We start from the raw sequence: 21,841 nt of genomic DNA on the forward strand, positions 1-21,841 counted from the left end.
GGGAGCAGCAATTGTCTAGCTGCACTATTATACACTAACTTAAGTGAAACAGCTTTCTGCTTCCTGATTGTCTGGAAGATACCATGCTGAGATCTGAGCTCCAGGCTATCCAGATAAGGATAGCAGCAATATAATGAATCGGGTACATTTGGGAAATGTGTTTCTAAGAAAAAATTGCATGAAATTCATTGGGAAAATGTACTGTAAGCCTAAATGCACTGATATATCAGTTTCTTTTAGTATGACTGCTTTCCAACTTTAAAAAAAAAAAACTACAATACTAAAACGATGTCTTTCTTTCTCTACTAAGCACGAGATCTTGGTTATAAATGTGAACGTGTTTAGTGCTGCAGATGTGGAAATAAACTATTTTAATGGTGCCTTCCTAACCTAAGAGTTTTGAATAGATGTGAGACTATTGACAGACTCAACGCCTCTGTCAAACCAGGCCCAACACACTCATCCACCAGGGCTGAGTGTGTTGGGCCTGGTTTGACAGAGGCGTAGAGTCTAGATGATTTATTGAAGCAGTGCAAGATGCAAGGTCACCAAGGAATTTCCGATTTTCCGCCTTCTCAAGTAAGAAATAACAAACCTTGTTTGAGAGTTAGAGGTAACACTTCTCAGTTGGTGCAGTTTTGACTAAAGTAAACAGTTTGTGTTAAAACTCTGTCTAATCTAACAGTACACCAATGATAGAAAATGGTAAAAATACAAAATGTTCTAAGTTAACCCCTAATCAAAGTATTTCTGTTGTCTCTTGGGTTGATGAAATTCAGGGACCAATTGTTGGTTTTCATGACTCTTATTAGATCACATGCAATGCATTATCCTCTGTCATCAATGTGAAGCAGGAAGTATCCACTTAACAGTTGACCTTTGACAGATAAAAATACTGTTTTTTCAAAATATCTTCATCTCCATTAATCTAAACTGTTCTGGGTCTGTTACTTTGTTCATTTATCTCTCAAACATCTCCTAGATAGATCTTTGAATAAATGTGTTTCAAGAAGTTGTGTTTCTCTCGTGTTGATAAAACGAGATTCACCTATCGGCACTTTTGTTGTCCCCACACTTGACAGTCATCTCTGTTACATGGAGTTGATGTCTGTCCTTTTCCACCTAGTTCTCCTCAGCAGGACCACTATGCAGTCCTGCTGAGGAGCATTTCACCCTTGTTCTTCATTATGTACTTAGTTTGGCTCCTTAGTTTCTTTCTATTACCTTTCAACTCTCATTTTTTTTATTTAGCTGTTTCCACGCCACCATCTTCTCTCTCCGTATTTTCTTTCGCCAACATGATCTAGGAAGCCATTTTCTTGTCAAGCAGAAGGCAGTGTTTGTGACTCCCTGTACTCTGATTTAATGGTGTTAGAGTGTGTGTTTGTGAGCATGTGTGTGCAAAGGTGAAGGATCGCTCCCATGGCAAAAATGCTTTCAATCACACCTTTGGAGCAGGATTTCTGACTGGCAGCAGTTAGAGATGTGTTGGGCTTGAATTCAGCTCATTGTGAATTCTGCTAAACTAGCATCAGAGAGATATCACTTTAGTTCTTATCTTTATATTTTCTCACTTATATTCTGCTCTAGTTTTAGTTGTGATACCCAAAATAATTGTATGTGCAGAATGAAGTATCTAAGTGTATTGTTGCTAGGAACAAAGATTTTAAAGATATCAAATAGATATTATTTCTTATGTAAGCCACTTCCTGCCTCCATCATGGCGTGCAGATTTAGTGACAATTCAACCAAACCAAAGAGGGATGTCAGAGTCATGGATTGTTCATGTGTAGCATAGTAAAAAAACTATCCTAAATACCTAAAGATAGAAGAAAGTCGAATTCTGCAAGGACACTATCTTCCTTTCATTGTCTCTCAATGAGAGAAAAACGTCAAGGCGTCACTTTGATGTATTACTTTGCATAATCTCTGACTGACAGCTCTTTAGATTTTCTTACAATGTGCAAAGCAATGACTCCGTTCCCTTCTTTTTATCATTCTTATCCTCTGGGTTTTCTGAGGCTCTTTGTTAACCCTCTCAGATTTGTGAGCATTGACACTGTCTCACTGTCTTAAAACAGAATATCCGCCCAGTATTCTAGGAATTATGTTAATATTGGACAATTATGCACCTTTTAATTGACATGCAGGGAAAACATTTAATGGCAATGCAGGAAGTGGTATTAGCTTCCCTCCACAGCTCTGCAATACAGTGAGTGCTTTTTGAATAACCAAGACATTAACTTAAGCTTAAAAAAGCTTTCTAGTTGCATGAACCTAATTGTACCTTAACCATAGTGTATTTGCAATAATCTTCCCCTAACCTTAACCATGCTGTTTTTGACATGAATGCAGTGTATAACCTTTGCCATAAATCGTAATTGTACATTTTGCAGAGCCGTCCAGTATTTCTCTTTCTGATTATGGGGTCAGGGGATTCAAGCAAAGACAGTCATTGATGTTTTGTGTAACCAAGTAACAATATGTGGCATTAAGATGCATGTACGCAAGCAAATATCCAGTGACATGATTATCTTTATCAAACATAATCAATCGCGCTAAAGTTTTTGGAATATAAAGTAAACTAAAAAATGATATAATAAATACAATTCAATTTTCTTGTCACAACCTTCCAGAGTACATAACTACAATTTACAGATAAAGTGTCTCCCTGAGAACGATAGTTTACCTGGCGATTGTTTTTCTCTGATGAAATATTATTATTTCCCATAATGCTCTGGCCCCCCCCTCGAATCTCCTGGTGGACACCGGTGGTCAGGGAAGCCGTCCGACTGAAGAAGGAGGCCTTCAGGGATTTGTTATCCCGGGGGACTCCCTCATCCGTGGCCGAGGCAAAGCAGCGGGTGTGGGAGAAGTTCGGAGAAGACATGGAGAAGGACTTTCGGGTGGCACCAAAGTTGTTCTGGAAAACTGTCCGACACCTCAGGAGGGGGAAGCAGGGAACCATCCAAGCTGTGTACAGTAAGGATGGGACGTTGTTTACCTCAACTGATGGAGTGTTAGGGCGTTGGAAGGAACACTTTGAGGAACTCCTGAACCCGACAACTCCGCCCTCTATGTTAGAGGCAGAGCTGGAGTATGACGGGGGATCAACACCAATCTCCCGGGGGGAGGTCACTGAGGTTGTCAAACAACTCCACAGTGGCAAAGCCCCGGGGTGGATGAGATCCGCCCGGAAATGCTGAAGGCTCTGGGTGTTGAGGGACTGTCATGGTTGACACGTCTCATCAACATTGCGTGGAAGTCGGAAACAGTACCGAAGGAGTGGCAGACCGGGGTGGTGGTCCCCCTTTTTAAAAAGGGGGATCAGAGGGTGTGTGCCAATTACAGAGGCATCACACTACTCAGCCTCCCCGGGAAAGTTTACTCTAAGGTACTAGAAAGGAGGGTCAGGCCGATTGTCGAACCTCAGATTGAGGAGGAACAATGCGGATTCCGTCCTGGTCGTGGAACGACGGATCAGCTTTTTACTCTCGCAAGGATCCTGGAGGGGGCCTGGGAGTACGCTTATCCGATCTACATGTGTTTTGTAGACTTGGAGAAGGCGTATGACCGAGTTCCCAGGGAGTTACTGTGGGAGGTGCTGCGGGAGTATGGGGTGAGGGGGTCTCTACTCAGGGCCATCCAATCTCTGTACTCCCAAAGCGAGAGCTGTGTCCGGGTCCTCGGCAGTAAGTCGGACCCATTTCCGGTGAGGGTTGGCCTCCGCCAGGGCTGCGCTTTGTCACCAATCCTGTTTGTAATATACATGGATCGGATTTCGAGGCGTAGTCATGGGGGAGGGGGTCTGCAGTTCGGTGGACTAAGGATTGCACCACTGCTTTTTGCAGATGATGTGGTTCTAATGGCTTCATCGGTCTGCGACCTTCAGCACTCACTGGATCGGTTCGCAACCGAGTGTGAAGCGGCTGGGATGAGGATCAGCACCTCCAAATCTGAGGCCATGGTTCTCAGCAGGAAACCGATGGACTGTCCACTCCAAGTAGGGAATGAGTCCTTACCCCAAGTGAAGGAGTTCAAGTATCTCGGGGTCTTGTTCTCGAGTGAGGGAATAATGGAGCGTGAGATGGGCCGGAGAATCGGAGCAGCGGGAGCGGTACTGCAGTCGCTTTACCGCACCGTTGTGACGAAAAGGGAGCTGAGCCAGAAGGCAAAGCTCTCTGTCTACCGGGCCATTTTCGTTCCTACCCTCACCTATGGTCATGAAGGATGGGTCATGACCGAAAGAACGAGATCGCGGATACAAGCGGCCGAGATGGGTTTTCTCCGCAGGGTGGCTGGTGTCTCCCTTAGGGATAAGGTGAGAAGTTCGGTCATCAGGGAGGGACTCGGAGTTGAGCCGCTCCTCCTTCGCGTCGAAAGGAGCCAGTTGAGGTGGTTCGGGCACCTAGTTAGGATGCCACCTGGGTGCCTCCCTAGGGAGGTGTTCCAGGCACGTGCAACTGGGAAGAGACCAAGGGGTAGACCTAGGACCAGGTGGAGGGATTATATCTCTTCGCTGGCCTGGGAGCGCCTTGGGATCCCTCAGTCAGAGCTGGTTGATGTCGCCAGGGAAAATAAAGTTTGGGGCTCTCTGCTGGAACTGCTACCCCCGCGACCCGACCACGGATAAGCGGGAGAAGATGGATGGATGGATGAATAATGCTCTGGCAGCCTCAGTGCAACAGGTGTCTCATAGTTTACATTTTTGGCTGGGTACATACCGCAAACAGCAATACAACATTTGTTATATATTCAGACATTTCTGCTTTGTATTTTCGTTGCAGTGTGTGGTTAAAATAATTATTTAGCTTAAAGTTGTTTGTAGACTTCCAAGATTTTGTCTCTTACAGTGTATTATGTTGATGAAAAAGATTTATGGTTCTGTATGTTTCAAGATTTGATTTAGTGTATTCCATACTCCTGATGGTTTTCATTGGTGAACTTGCCCTTAAATGTGATTGCCTAGACAACCACATTCCAAAACACAAAATATTATGTATATCTTCCACCGTGCAACTCAGACATATTACATTTTCTCATTCATGTTCCTTTGTTAAAAAAAACGTCAACTATTATCCTGTAGCCATCCAATTTTACTTTCTGCCGATGAATTCCTTATTTAAAAACGTTTATTTTTTCAATGTATTTTCTCAACTTAAGTGTTAACAGAGCTGTAATCAATGACAAACTATACATCTTTCACACTGTGAGTCTTGTATCAGGTGAGAGAGCTGGGTCTTTGTTGTACAGTGGGTTTTACCTCTTCACTTTACGTTCGGTATTCAGCTTGCACACCACCCTGCAGGTGATTAAATATGTGGTTAATACAGCACCATGATAGTATTGAATTACACAAGAGCCATGCTGACCTTTTTAAATTACAGAACCAATTGTGCAAGACGGGAAAGGAAGTTTATAACAGGTGCTGCCAAGATGGAGCCCCGAGCAAAATGGATCTGCTGTGGCTGTCCTGCTGACGCTCTCCTTATTAGTGTTCTGCACTATAAGCACCCTATTTGACACTCGCGCCTCCCTTTCATTATCTCACTTTGAGTCCTATTTGAGGGCAAATTCTTTGTCTCTCAATCTTGTGTATCATCAGCCATGTAAGCATTCTTGCAGACAAGCTAAAACACACACGCGTCCTCCCACAAACTAATTTGACATTTCATTTCACCGTTGATGAGACACGTATCACTCTTGACACACAGTGCCTCACTCCATAAATCTTGATCACTGGCCTTCTTCACGGATGCATCGTAGTCAGCATATTGGCTTTGCTGATATCTGAAGGTCGTTTCTGATGTCTGATCTAATTTGAAGCTAAAGCCAGAAAAATCAAGCAGTCTACTCTGGTATCAGTCACAGGAGTCCATGGAGTCACGGGTGTTCTTTGTAGGATGACTGTTCTCGTCTTCAATCCCCTATGAGAGAATTCAGAGCCTGACTGGCAGCGATACAACAATCATTGCTTGGCAAAGGGGAGACAAAAGCTTTTTACCAATGAAAAAGTCAAAATAGAATACCCAGACATTAAAAACAAAGTATACTTCTCTCCTTGCCAACTTTCAAGAGTGATCCCTGATTGCGTTATACAGTACAGCACTATTTATGTGAGAAGTCCACATTTCACCACTGTGTTTTATTCTTCTCTCTCAAGGGAGATGGGTCATTATTGAATGGAAAGGATTGAAGGCTTGGCATTTCATGTAATGGAATTCTTGTGACGGACTGTTTTTGGAAGAACGATACGAGTTAGTGACACTCTCATTCCATTAAGACATATTAAAAAGCTTTGTCAAAAAAAAGCTTAGACTAGGCCATTTCTCTGCAAACTGTCCAAAAAGATTTCTCAAAACAAACCAATCTTAGTCTTGTCATTTGAAATTGCACATGTGCTTATCCCTTTTGTCACTCCATGCATTATCTTTCTTTTCACTTTAACGCACACTATAATGGTTTATTGTACTGTGCATTCAATATTTTGTTGTTTGTTTGTGTAGTTTAATCTATTTCAACACCATTAAGTATGATACATGATATTATTTGTGTTCTGGGAGCAAAATGTTTGCTTTTGTGTATAACGGAATCATGACAAGCCGTGTTGACTCAATTGTTTACACTGGAACTAAAGTCATTATTGGGGAGTCCGCGGACAAGGATTGAATCAAATGTCAGGAAATCTCTTGTGCTTCTTAGTGACTGAATGTGGACTTTGTCACACTAAATATTTGATACAGGACCAATCTCCCTCTTGGATGTATTTAGAGCACTAATTGAAAACAGGACCCTGTTAATTTCTATGAATGTTTTTCAGTCGTGCATGAAACCAAAACAAATTGTGTTATCTTCACATAAACGGAAGTGCATAATACCTATGTAAAATAACTCTATTAGGTTATTAGAAAATCTTACAACTTTTATGACCTAATCTTTAAAAGAAGGGCTATTGAAGTGTTTGTACTGGAAGTTAGTTACCTTTTAATAATCCACTGTTGAGCAGAGCTTTCTTCACAACATAATTTTGGGGCCCAACAATTTCACATGACAGTTATAATTCCATGGTTTGGCCACTAGGGAAATCTCATTCAAGGCCTGGCGATGGTCCTAAGTTCTTACCTGCTGGTACGGTAGTTTTGACATTTTGTCCTGTGGGATATCCGTTAAACTATCTGTTTGTTAGTGCAGCAATATATTACGTTTTAAAAGATGAATAAATCCCAAATCCTAACAACAACTATTTCTAGAAAAAGTTATACACTTTCCTAAGTACTATATCTAATCTTGTTAAATAGTTAGTCATGCAGTGTTCCTTAAAGATATGTATTCTTATATTAATATTCTCATGCTGTAAGTCTTTCTTTATTGTATCCTACATTAATTTTCTTCATTTATGACATTTTACCCCAGGCTGTTATGTTTTATTTTTTCCCCCAACGTACACATATCCTCTCCATTGTTTGCGTTTCTGTAGAGAGGCGGCAGTAATTCCATTAGGAAACTGCAACAATCTTTGTTTTTGCAAAAAAGCTTCTTTGCTCGCAGATAACAATATTTTTAACGTATCTGACAATATTCTCCTGTCCTGGGGCGCAGAGCCCAGCTTATCATCTCTGCCTCTCACTCCATCCGGCCACCATTTAATTACAGAGCCGGCACAAGCCAGTGTTTCCTCATCATACTGTCTCTGCCCCCAGGCCATCATTTAATGATGAAAAATCCGCTCCCGGAGGTGTGGCCATTTGTTTTATTATTATTCACCTCTTTTTTCTTTTCTGGGCTTTCCTCTTTCTGACATGGAGGTTGTGTTTTTGTGTGTCAACGGCTGGCTTTGTACACACAAAGCTTTTTTCAGTTTTTCTTCATATTTGCTCCCAGGCTTGAAATGTGATGTCCTTAGCTTGAATGTGCCATTTCTTTATTCCTTACATTTGGTTACAGCTTTACAAGTACACAGTGTGTCTTCACCTTGAACCTCAGCACACTACTGTCATGGCTGAATTAACAACACAGTTCACACTTTCTGTAGAGGGACTAAAGGATGTTGCTTGTAAAAAAAAAAGCACACCATCAAGGTGAACTGTAATTCAACTGAAAATAAAAGTTTGATATTAGCAGATGCTTTGAGCCCACACGTGTGTGCGAATCATTGCCGACAGTTTAAGCAAGATCAACAGAAATGGCTGAAGCTGTAATGTCATCACAAATTATGCTGACTCATTTAGTAGTCATTACTACCTACACATGCATTTACTGTACAACCTCTTAGGCATTCTAACTAAAGTTAGGCATGTCTTAATCTAATTCAGATCTTCCTTCAAGCAGCAAAAGTTTTTCTATTGAATATTCATTCAATACAACACAGCAAGTTCTTTGATAAATGATTTTATTGATATAATTCCTGCCTAAGGAATAAGGACACAGAAACTTCCCATTCTATATCATTAATTTTAAATCAAATTCAATATGGGAGCAGTTGATAAATGGTAGAATTGTGACCCATGTTCCACCTGAAACTCCTACCACCTGCTTCATACCTTCTTCCCTCAGCTGTACTGTGTGTGTGTGGTGTGTGTGTGTGTGTGTGTGTGTGTGTGTGTGTGTGTGTGTGTGTGTGTGTGTGTGTGTGTGTGCGTGCGTGTGTGTGTGTGTGTGTGTGTGTGTGTGTGTGTGTGTGTGTGTACTTGTTTGCATGAGTGATATGCGGCAGAGTTTACTGATTTACATAGAGACATGACATGGGCACCTCTGGCTCGTTTCACCCCATTCCTCAATCTGCCCTGTACACCCGAGACACACACACGCACACACACACGCACACACACAACACACACACAACACACACACAACACACAACACACACACACACACACACACACACACACACACACACACACACACACACACACACACACACACACACACACACACACACACACACACACACACACCACACACACACACCCGGAGCCACAGCATCCCTCTCATGGGGTTAGTGCTGTGGGGCTGCGGGAGAGTGTCATCTCACAAATGAATTTCTCCTCACATCCCTCTCTCCATCAAAGAACCTGTTTGTGCTCCTCCAGCAGCATGCAGCAGTCCCCTGCAGCTGTTTGTGCTCTCAGACACAAGTGCTTGTTATTTATACCTGTGTTGCGTCAACTCTGGCTACCTGCTTCTCATGCTCATAATAGTTCGACTGATTCACTCTTCCCAAATTCACTTTCAAAATGTACTTTTGTTAATGCATATTAATGGGTCATTTTTAAGATGTTTTGCCCTTGGGACAATCTACTTCAACGAGATGTGTTTGACAAATCACTATTGAGGCTTTCTTGCCTTTATAGATAGCAGGGGCTGCCCTTTAGGCTACACAACTAAAGTATATTTACTATGTTGATTCAAACACAAACAATTCATAGTCATTGTCTTTTGTTATTCATATTCTTTTTGCGGTTCTATTTGAAATGTAACTCACACAGTAATGGTACTTATGCACTACAATGCCTTCACTAAATGTATATGTAACTGACACATATAACTGCATAGCTTTAGCTTTGTTGTTTTATTCCTGTGGGTCAAACATTCTTTTATTCAGTCATATTTGAATTGGACATTTAAATGTTAAAAGCTCAGTAAAATATTATTCTCAGCAAGAAAACATAGTACATTTTAACACACAAGGGAGCCATGCTGTTCTGGCTTCCCATGTGATAAGGCGCTCAACAGGCATCCGTCTCCACAAACTGTCGATTTGGATGTTCTACTCAGCTGTGTAGATTGGGTACAGAGAGAAAACGCAGGCAAATTGAGCAACAGCCGTGATTGGAAATCTATGAGTCTACTTGTTTGGCAGGACAATGAACGTATCTGTTTGTCTCCCCAGAAATCACATACAGAGTTTCTCAGACGTATTTGTTGTCTTTCATTTTATGACCAAGGCGATTTTGGTTAATCAGTGTATGTTTGTGTTGATCTTGCATCCCTCATTTATGTTCATCTGTTTGTATACAGGGGAGTGGATTAGTAAGCACAGCATGAAAAGTTTCTAGAGTACGGGGAAAGAGCAATTGGATGCAAAGCCCTGAAAGTTGCTGCTTTATCTTCATGATCCATTGAATTTGAGGTTTAAAGCGTCCACAATACCACTGGGTATTCTGTGCATGTGGCCTAAATGGCCTTTGTAAAGTACTGAATTGCGAGCTCAATTTCCCATGCATGCTCTTCTTTTCCATTTCCCATTTGAGACAAGATATTGGAGATGATCCTCCTATTCTGGCAAGTGGCCGTTTTTAAATAGAAGCTATTTCATCTCTTTCATTTGTCAATCAGTCTGAAGAGTCAGTCTCCAGCGCTCGCTCAATGTGAGACTGTAATTGTCAGCGTCCCCTTCTGCCCACTGCGCAGCCCGGCGCTTTGCATCTGAAAGGATCTTGAAAGAAGACGTGAGCGCTGAATTAATACCCAAACTGCCTTTTGTCTCCATCACCTTGGCTTTTGCTGCAGAGGCACAGAGGCACAGACCTGCAGACAATCGACGAGGAAGAGGAGAGGAAGGAGGAGGGACTGGGTCATTTTTTAGTCGTTGTCTAAGTGAAAACGTCTCTGGGTGTTAGACCTGTAGACACTTACCTCAGTGTCCATCGATTGGTGATTGCTGAGAAGAGTGATACATTGATAAGGCTGATCTTCTAAACTTATGTTGTTAGGAGTGGTAAAGATTTCATATAAAAAATGATGCTCACCATGTGAAGTCTTGTTGGAGGAGCTTGAGCTTGGATGCATAATGATAGGACAAGCATTCACACACTGATCTATTGATCTTCTACCAAAAAGAATTGACAACGATTTGTTGTTTCAGAATAGTCAATATGCTACATCCCCAGTAGTCCAATTCCATATTCACACAAACACGCTTAAACAATAGAGACCTTTGTGAATTTAAAAAATAACTGCCTAATGCATAAAGGTGACATCGGGAAAAAACCCAATTGCTTTTGTTGTGATTCCCTCATGAAACTGAAATACATAGTTGTTTTCTATTCTGCTCTCCTACATTAAAAGTATTTCAAATTAGATGGAAGAAAACTGATTGTAGCGGTCAATGCTTTCCAATTCTTTGTACTATAACTTTAATGAGCTACCAGAACTTAAATGAGAAAATCAATACATGGAAACACATCGTTTGTAAAATGAACTACTTTCCCATGCGTTGCATATCGGGCAGTTATTTTCTCACATTGCCAGTATGAACTGAGTATGATATGCTCAAAGCTTGTTAGAGACAATAGTATGCACATTTTCATGTTTTATTGTTCATTTAACTAAAGCCAATTTTCTAAGCCAGTTATAATTTAGAGGTGTGCTTTCAAAGGCGATGGATACTTGTACTAAAATAATGTACTAGTATTTTTCAATCTCTATAAATAATTCACTTTGATCACTTGGTATAGATTTGTCAATCTTTTTTATGTGGATCAGTGATCACTTTATTCAAAGTTTAAATATTTAAACTTCCAAGGTTGGATGAGCCTTTTTGTAAGGCTTTAAAAACTTTTTTGTGTGAATGCCCTGTAAAATACTAAGGAGGTAGCCAGGCTGTGCTGTATGCTCCGCTGTGCTGTAGAGACTTGCCAACACTGAGGTGTCGGGCCAAAGTGTGTACGTGTATCTGTGTTGTGATATGAAATATTAATGCGTATTGTGCTTCTAAAGCAGAATGTCAGGCGCATGGAGAGAATACATTCTAAAATAAGCTTTAAAGTCGGGGAGAGCATGCAGTAAATTCCTTTCCACATACAGTGCTTGCCCCACATTGTTGAGCTTTATTGGAATGTATTGCTCACTAATGTAATGTTGCAATGCCTCCATGTTAACATCAGCATTCCAGCCACAGTTGCCTATGTTGTGCTGGTCTACCTTTCCATTCACAGAAACGATAAGCTATGATTCTTCAGAGTCGCTGATAGTAGTCTGTCAGGCAGACCTGGAATCTATTGTGTTTTTAGGAAATGAAACGCTGCTATTTTATGAGTTTCCCTTATCTCCTCTTAATGTTGTTGTCCGAACTGCACCCACACAATCTCTACAGGCATTCATAGCCCAGTTCCAACATACCGCTGTCTGCTACACACGTAATGATTTGGATAAGAAATGTTAGGGAACATTGGGAGATATGATTAATCCTAAACAACTTTTCTGTCTGGTATAATAGTAAGTGAGCAGAAAGATTAAAAAATAAAAATGTCGCAACCCTAGTTGAGTTATGGCCAAATAATACCAAATCCCTCAATGTTTGCCCTTTTTGACTTTCCTTCTCTCCCTAAACTCTCATACACTACAGTATCATACTTTCTTTCCTGAATGGCATGAATAAGATATACCAGCTGCTCATATCTTCGGCAGAGCCTCAGTTTGACAGGCTAAAAGATATTTACCTGGACAAAGTATTCGCTCTGATGATCATGTCCGGGTAATAAGCCTGATATACAACCCCATTTGCCTAATGTTTACGGCAGCCACATGCAGCTTTAATTAACGAAAGTGGTGCTCCTGTTGCTCCACAACAACCTCACCTGGTCAATTATTTCCATTTAGAAACACACATAATACACACTAAAGTCAGATGGAAATTGACTTGAAAGCTACAAATGTTCATAATGGAGACTGAAATCAGGCGAGGAACCATGAGATGAGCTTGCCGTCTGTGCTAAATGCCACCCAGGAAAATGGTGTGTACAAAGACGGAGGGAAATTAATTTGAAACAAAAGACAGATTTTTCTCCCCTTATCTCTCCATGTGAACTTCACAAAAGAGCAGGATGACATTGGTTTTATTACCGCCAAGCATTGATGACGAGCTGGATGAGGGAAAGTGCTGACGAGAGGGAACGAGCGAGTGATCAGTCATTGGCTGCGTGCCATCACACCGTGCTCAAGGATGCTGAGAGGACGTTGGCCCCTGTCATGTGATCGCCTGAATGAGGAGACCCATGGCAGGGCAAGTTACGGGGGTTAAACACACAGCTGGGTCTCAACATTCATGAAAAGGGGAAACCCTAATACTTTCTGTCAAAGTTTATACACTCCCACACATACACACGATCCATCACACAGCCAGTATTCAGATGACTTTCCTCTTCTTTCTCCTTCCTCTTGAATCCATATTCCTCCATTATCTCTTCCTCATATTAATGCCATGCGTCCGACAGTCAGGACAGGGTAGCTGCCTCTACCATCTTGACTTTCTTGGCTGAGTTGTATTGCCTGTGTCTGTCACACCTTCAGGCTTTGCTGCACAGATGCAGCTGTGTACTGTGCCTGCTTTTATCAGTTCTGTGGAGTCGACTGCACGAGGCACAACTTGAAGGTTGCAGTGCCCTGTGAGCAGCAGCTATTCAACATGATATATTGATATATCTTTCATGCCCATTCAATTGGTATAACATTACTATTAGTCGCATATTTGTATGCCTGAGTAGATTTAATGGTTAGTTACATGAAACAGTTTGAGAATTTGTGACCGCTTCTGAACTGGTATCCAAGTTGAAGTCAGCAAAAAAACTAAGCATTGAGAGGACCTATAATGACACAATCTTCATTAACTTAATATGTTTAAATGTTTAATCCTCACCACAAACCTCTTGCACATTTTAAGATCTCTTGGAAGGGTCTTCCTTATCAAGATAGGTGATGTTACGAAGTCTTTAGAAACCAAAAGGAGAATAGTTTTAGTCTAAGGTCTGTGCACATATTTAGCTGTATTGTAATGTAAGTCGTAACAAAAGAGGTAGTTGTTTGTACTAAAAAGACAATACATTTGGAGGATAGTCAGACAGGAAGATCAATTGTAAAATTGTAAAATGTACATCCAGTAAAGGTTAAATATTACTCTTCATTAAGACCAGCAGTGTGTTGCTCTTAACAGGCTTAACACCATGTGCTATATATACTTGTATGGATGTGTGAAATATACCAGTGTGGCAAACATGGAATTTGAGCAATTATTCATGTGTCCTTTAGCACAACTCAGAACAAAACAGTGTCTATACTTAAATGTCATATAACATTTGTACAGTAGAGGCACACAATGGCATCCACTGTGACAGTTTAGAGGTTGTCATTCATTTCATGGTTTATTAAATAATGACACACATAGGATTATACATTTGACCTTACTCTTTTGTCATCTATCAGTGGCTCACAACAATCTGATCAGTCAGGACCACTTTAGTCAAAACACTTTATTTCAATTTGCAGCAAGTTATATTTGGTGACACAAAGGCTTCTTTAAAGGATGTAATGACACTGGATGAGGGCAGAATGAGAATAAACATGGCCAACTGTGGAAGAAGACTCCTGCATAATTTCACAATGACTGAGCTGCATGATGAGCAGTGGCGAACCGTCAGGGCCTTCAAGGTATTCAGAGAATACCCTGGAACACTAAGATAAAACAAACAAAACATCGATTTAATTATATAAATAAAATGTAATAAAATGAATAAATGAGAATCGTATCCGTGTTGTTGATCTGTAATATTACAGTGTTACGTTGATTTATTTGTCCTTCTCGGACCATGCACTACGCATTTCAGTGGTTTTGTGTTAGAAAAGAAAGCAACCAATCAGATCTTGTTCTGGGTTTCTGGGTAGAATATCCTTCAAGGTATTCTAGATCCTTGATAGAATGCCCTGGCCGTTGCACTGAATTGTACGTTTGGACTGACAGTTTGATCAACCAATCATATATTGATTTGTAGCCAATGGGCGTATTCTTTCACAGTTTCCCTCGGTTCCAGGGTATTCTAGAAGGCCCGCTAGTTAACTGGAGAGAGACAGAGGATATATTATAGATGAATGCGACGAAGCAATTCATGCCGTTTTATTGTTTTTAACGTTGAAATGACAAGTGCAACAGGTGAAGATGAAGTTGTTGCGGAATTGTTGTGAGTACCATTTTCAAGACGACAATTCAGTGAAAAGACAGACATTATAATGCCGCGGAGGGCGGGTGGGCGACCTTCTGTGTGTCTACAGAAGGTCCAGTTGTGATAGCCACGGTTCGCCACTGATGATGAGTGAGATATACACTATAATGAGATGTATAACTATGTATACAGGGGATTATACATTTGGTTCCAAGCAGTGACGTGCGGTGAGGTTCATGGCTGGTGAGGCACTGACTCTTTCAGAGTCAGATTTACGAATATTACATTTTAAAATATTCTGTTATTTTCAAAAGCTTTCTTAGTCTGATGTTTCGATTAATTTTAAACAGACCGTTCAACAAAAGGATACCCACAATCTAAATATTGGATTGTTCTTTCTTAGTAAGATCCCATTTTCATTACAATTGTGGTCTTAGATGAAGACTTGAAGACTTGAAGATGAAGTCCATGCTATCCTTCAGGACAACAATCTATATTACTTTTTTGTAAAAGTCCTCCTTATCTTCCTCTAGTTTCAAAAGTCTAGTTTGTTGTTTGCGTCTACCGTCTCTGCGTAGAATAACAGTAGCAACAAGAACCTGTGGGCTCACGTGCGCCCCCTTCAGTGCGGCAGAGGTTATGGCTGCCTCCCCTGGTGCTTTTTCAGTGCTGTTGTATGATGAGACCAGCGAGCCTAAATATCATATCATCATCATCATCTTTATTTAAAGAGACTCTTGGTCATAGGCGGAGTTTAACATTTGCGCTTGGGGGGGGCAAACCTTTTTTACTGACGTCAGTACACAGTCCCAACTATTGTGTGGGGTGCTACGGATACAGTAACAATAAAACCAGCGTTCACCGCACTGAGTATGACTTTTCCACATACGAACACAACTCGTCTCGTCATGCACGCCTTACGCCCGCCGTACACACACACTCATATGGAAGGGGCGGTCTCTTCCCCCAACAACAGTGCATTACATCTGTAAAACTTATCATAACTGTGCACATCTTATACTTATTTGATAACTACTATATCCCTTGGTTACTTGAACACGCTACAATATTATTAACCAGTGTCCTACTTAGTGCAGAAGTAGACGCCTTAAACGTCCCAGAAATTGGACGTTTTAAAAATCGCCACATATCTTATTGTAATACAATAGCTGAATCACTTGTATGTAAAAAAAAAGCGAGGGAACTTGTGTCCTTAACCTCATACGTCACACACACACATCACACACACACGTCACAACATGTGACTGCTCAAAAATGAAATAATTTCAAACAAAATATGATATTATTCAGATTTTACATCTATTAAAATATTGTTTTATGAAATATTTGTATTGGAACAGTTTTAGAAGTAGTAATGCTGTAACATATTTCAGCCACTAGGGGGGGCAATGCATACACACTCAAATATAATTAAAAAAAAGGCAGTTATACCAATGTTTCCACAGAGGTGACTGGTATCGTACAGCACTGAGAAACGGATTTGAAAGCAGCATAATGACAGAGTTATGAGAAACATTCAATCGACAGATGAATTTGTACATCAGATTTCTCAATATATACGTGAAATAAGTTATTTAGAGACTAGGTGGCGAGGACACATGTAATAAAGGGATCTACAAATATTACATTTGTGACCTACAGTGAGATGGTAACAGGCATGCGCTTAGGGCCCGCGCTCCAGCCAGTTTCTGTGGGGTGACGCATCTGAGGTGAGGCAGAGCTCATCTGTGCCTCACCTTACCACACAGTAACTGGGTGGAGCGCGCTCACAAAATAAGTGCCCGCGCTACATTAGTGTCCGCGCTCCAGCCAGTTACTGTGGGGTTACGTGAGGCATAGCTCGTCCCTACCTCACTTCTCATCGCTACAAGCTGTAGTTGTAGCGGAGCTCTGCAAATTTGCCGATTTTGACAATAAAAAGCAATTGGAATCATACATAAATCACATTTACAACACAGACGCTCTGCCTCCCCTGACTGTACGTCACTGGTTCCAAGACTGTTTATGCATACACTGTCTTTTTGCATGAAAAACTGGCTTCTGAAACAGGGTTTTTGGGGGTTTTGCCCCAGAGATTTGGCAATGTTGTGATGTAACTTTTTTCTACGGATTTGCATAAGTTAATGGACAGCATGGGCAGGTATTAAAGAGTTCTGTTGTGAAAGTGCCTTGACAGATTTGTGAGGACATAAAACCTGACAATAGCACAATGCAGCATCTTCAGTGTCTCTGACATCATCTCCCTGCCATTCTCTATTGGCTATATTGACTGAAATGAATTACCACTAGTGCCCTTTATCACTATGACAATGCAGAGAGATGAGAAGTTGACAGTGTCGACTTCATTAGTTCTCATTTCCATATGAACAAACAGCGCTGAAGAGGCCTTCAACCTGCCCACTTACCTCTGCTCTGCTCATAAATTGCACGATGCCAACGTACTCACACATTCCACTCCAGTCGCCCATCCTAAAACCGGCACATTAGCATAGATAACTGCCCTTCACAATCTCTGACAGGTCTTTTTTCTTCTTTCTGTCTGTGATACAGTATCAGATTATCTAGATGAAGTGCTTGCGGGACGGTGGAGACGGTGGTGTGAAGGACAGTGTCGTTTGCCAGGGCCGCTCATTATTTGCCCATTGGAATTTACAGCACTTCGATTTGTATGGATTGCGGCCAGGTGGTGTCGAGGCTCCGGGGCACGTTATCAAAAAGCTGCGCTGCTCCAGACCTTTGTGTGTTGGGTCATTAATCTTGCTGTCAGTGAACTGTCATTCGAAGTATCTTTCGCCTTATCCTCACCCCTCTCTCTCTTCACCATGGCCGCCCCGGGTTGAGAGTGCAGAAGAGAGGAGGGGGGGCTGGTCTCTCTGAGGCTTCCACCCATACACCACTCTTCTAATCACTTGATCATAGCTGTGTTTGATGATGAGTGCGCTGAGTGGAGGTGGGCCCGAGAGACCCACGGCTCATCTTTTACCTGTTACTGATTGTAAGTACAACTACATAAGAGAATCAAACTACATAGTGTTTTGAGCTTTTCTACTGTTGTACCATGGACTTGCTGTCTTTCTATAGGTTCTTGGTGTGGTGCAAAGTATACCGAGAAATAACGTTCAATTTCTGTACTGCCACGGGGAAGCATGGTAAATGTTTTTGCATGCAGAACAAGTGAACCGTGGTTAGATACTGTCCTCACATTGTGCTGACAAGGCCATTCTGTGCATGTCTGAGGGAGAGGCCAAGGTGCTGAGCTCATGTTTCCTGACCAAGCAAGCAGCAGCAGTAAGCACAGCATAGTGATGAGAATAGGACCACTAAACTCTCACTCAACAATGCTTAAAATCTAACTGTAGACCACATGAAATCCAATTTGTTATGCCCTTCAATCCTCCATGCATGTATTTGTGTCCACTTGGCTGCTCGGAGGGAAGAGCCCTGTGCTTAGCATATCAGAGATGAATTATAGAATTGAAAGCCAAAGTTATTTATGAGCTGAAGTGTGATTTACTTACGGAGTGAAATTAATGACAGAATGCAGATAGTTTCCTTGCCCTGTATGCAAGTGCTGAATCTCCCTAAAGTGCATATTGCCACTGGTGGAATGAATAAATGAATCCGATATTTCAATGTTTCATTAATTTTTTTTGTCACCTTAAATTACATTACTGAATAAATATGTCCACAGATGCGTGTAAAACATACGCATAGATTTTGTCCCTTTTTTGTGCTCTTTCCTAGTGATCAAATGGGGTTTGTCTAATACATATTCCCTCTGTAGTCAAGAAGCCGGTCAGCACTGAGCTTTTTGCCAAAGTGCTATACACACACTCATATACCCCTGTGACATTAACAATAATGAGTGGCAGGACACTCTCTTTTTAACAGCACCAAATCGTATTCAGCTAAGGCAATTACAGACTTTAATGAGCCCTTTAATGACAGATTTAACACTTGTCTTATAATTTTATAGTGGCAATATAAATCGATGGAGAAATGTCTCTGCCATTTTGAAAAAGAAGCCTCGAACTGAGCCCAGTCAAAGACACAGGCTCTCCTATCTATTTAAAAAGACATAGTCATTAGGGATGTGTGTGTGTGTGTCGCTGTGTGTGTGAGGGCTTTACAGCACTGGTCAGCGCTAATTGTTCTGGGAGGGAGCTGCAGGGTTATGTCAAGGTGACTATGTCAGTGTGTCGTTCCTGTGCGCCCTCTTGCACAACATTGCTTATTTATACATCTGATTTCTCTATTCAATTGGTTTTACCGCTCCCCCGACAAGGAATCAAGCCAAATTCCCCAAAGAAGTCTGACAATCAATAGTGAGGTGGCTGGGGGTGAGTGAGGTGCTGACGGGGCTCACATCACTCCTGTGTGACATGTCCTCAGTGCATCTGACATGTGCCGTCAACACCAAGCCCTCACTGCTATAGCATATCAGCGCTACAGACGTCTGCAGTGAACATTTACATTGGTTTTATTCAATTTCATTACTATCTTTGTGGGGTTGTGACATGTGTGCTCTGTCAGCTTCTTTACACTCAACAGTCTGACCAATTGTATGGTCCTGTTTTTGTACCTGTTGATTGGCTGGTGTATGTGTTAGTGTCTGCCATTACCAACACTTTTAGAATGCTTAACATTTCCAGATGTTTCTGCTCTCCTGCCATATGTTCAATGAGAACTGGCCGCTTAGTATTGATTTACCATCAGTCATGTGGTTATGCTGTGTCCTGCACTGAGGATTACGCTCAATGGTACAAAACACATCGGTAGATAATGAATACATAATGAGGAAATGGAAGTGTTAATGTGTGTTAAAATAAGGTTTCTCTACTGAATATTTTCCTTGACGGTCCTATACTCTTACTCTTTCTAAGTATTTGCTTCATTTCTCTAAACCACTCGCCTTTCTTTGTATTTTTACCCACGCAAGCATTATGGCTCTAGGGATGGCAATGTCGGCCTCTCGGTCAGTCCCCTTTGGTCCAGACTGAAATATCTCAACTATCGGGCCGATTTCTATGACATCTTGGACAGATATTCATCTCTCTTCTAAGCTGAATTGCACAAACTTAAGTTATCTCTTTACTTTTTGTCTGGTAACATCATCATGTTGAACTTTAAATGTATCTGATTCTTGTTTGGTTAGTGTCCAAATACATAGCAATTTTATAAAAACGGACAAGTCAAATCAAGCAATCTGATTGGTTCTTAGCCGTGATATAATGAGCGTATATCACGGGTAGAATTGTAGTTACTTTTCACAAGTCATGTATCCCTCCGCGTCTGAGAAAAAGCTACAACCGTTACAACTGTTACATTACGTCCGTTGCGAAACTAACTAACTAACTAACAAAGCTTAAAATGGAAACATTTATGGTTAACTTCGACCTCCGGGGTGGCCTTATTATGGAGGAGTGGATTGAGCAGTGCCTATCTCCAGAGAAAAAAGCACCTAAACGACGACATGCAGAGCTACGTGAAGCGCAGGTAGACCAACTGGAAAAGTACCACCATTCAAAAGCTTTCTGATGCGGGTCTTGAAACAAAGCAGAGAAATGATGACCGTTAGTGGCCATAGGTGCGAAAGCTCTCTCCAGAGCTACTGGAAGCCGAATATCGCGGACCGGAGAAAGTGGAGCAATATTCTTGCCACGCCAAGTAACAGCCGAGTACAACCTCAACAAGTAACCACGTAAGCCATTCTACTGATGCTGGACAGTTTTTCAGTGGCTGCACAATAAACGGCAACATACAAATTAATGTAAATAAATAGCCAAATAATCGATCGAGGCTCTCTGTCGAATACGTTCGCTAGCTGTTAGTGTTGTTGCATAGCAACCACCTCACACTATGTTTTGAGCAGAAGGCAACGGAGGGACTATTTTATTTTGAACATCATTATTTACTAATAAAAACTATTTAAATTAGAGTGTGTATTTTTCCTTCATATTGCCACACTTGGTTTTATAAATGCAATAGCTCACTTCAGGCCGTGATATATGGTCATTATATCACAACTAAGGGGCGTGGTTCGGCCCGACGCCCCTTAGCGTCGGGCGTTCTGTTGTGACCGATAGCTCACAACAGAACCACGGCCTGTCGTGAGCTATTGCTTAAGTATACCATTCCCATAGTACTTTGTGTTTGGCTCTAATTCACAAAGATGTTGAATATGCATACCAATAAACAATTGTGCCGGTTTTGATTATTTGCCTGGTTTAGATCATATTCAGGATATATAATTTGCATTGAACATAAAATCTTTTAATTTCCTCGATGAAGATGACATGAAAGTTAAAGATGATATCATTATCCTGTCTCTTATTGGGGGTGTTCTTATTATTTTGGTTTAAAAGGTTTCCTCTGCTTCTTTCTCGTTGTGATACAATGTGCCGTGTCTTTGATTCATGATTGAAATTTGTAATCAATGTCTTTAGTCTCAGCAAGTCTTTCATTTGTGTTCATTTGTGGAGTTTATTTAATTTACCAGAGTGCTCTGCTTGATTTGCCCTCTTCAGCTTATCAGCAGTAATGAAATATACAATTTATTCTCCCATTACTTGTTTCAAACTTTCATTTTTATTCAGTATGTAGTTCGGTTATATTGTTTACCATCAGTTACTACTGATTGAACAAAGTAACATAAACATAAGAAGCATCAGCCTACCTGACACACTGATCAGATTAGGGCCTAACCAGGCAGATAGAATAAGAAACATATAGTATGATACTGCTATACAAAGGGACATGCAAAGACACTTATTTAATGCTTTACTTAAAGGTCCCCTATAATTCAGTTTTTCATCAATATATTATAGGTCTCATACAAACATGTCTCTGAAGTTTTGGGCTCGAAATACCAAACGGATCACCCATTG

At 41.1% G+C, this 21,841-nt stretch overlaps 1 protein-coding gene across 2 annotated transcripts in view; it reads left to right on the forward strand.

Moving 5' to 3' along the window:
• The window catches only part of robo1 (roundabout, axon guidance receptor, homolog 1 (Drosophila)), a 254,486-nt gene that overhangs the window by 22,121 nt on the left and 210,524 nt on the right, over positions 1–21,841 (forward strand). The window lies entirely within an intron of this gene.

Source organism: Gymnodraco acuticeps, unplaced genomic scaffold, assembly GCF_902827175.1.
Source record: "Gymnodraco acuticeps unplaced genomic scaffold, fGymAcu1.1, whole genome shotgun sequence".
In the NCBI taxonomy this organism is placed as follows: domain Eukaryota; kingdom Metazoa; phylum Chordata; class Actinopteri; order Perciformes; family Bathydraconidae; genus Gymnodraco; species Gymnodraco acuticeps.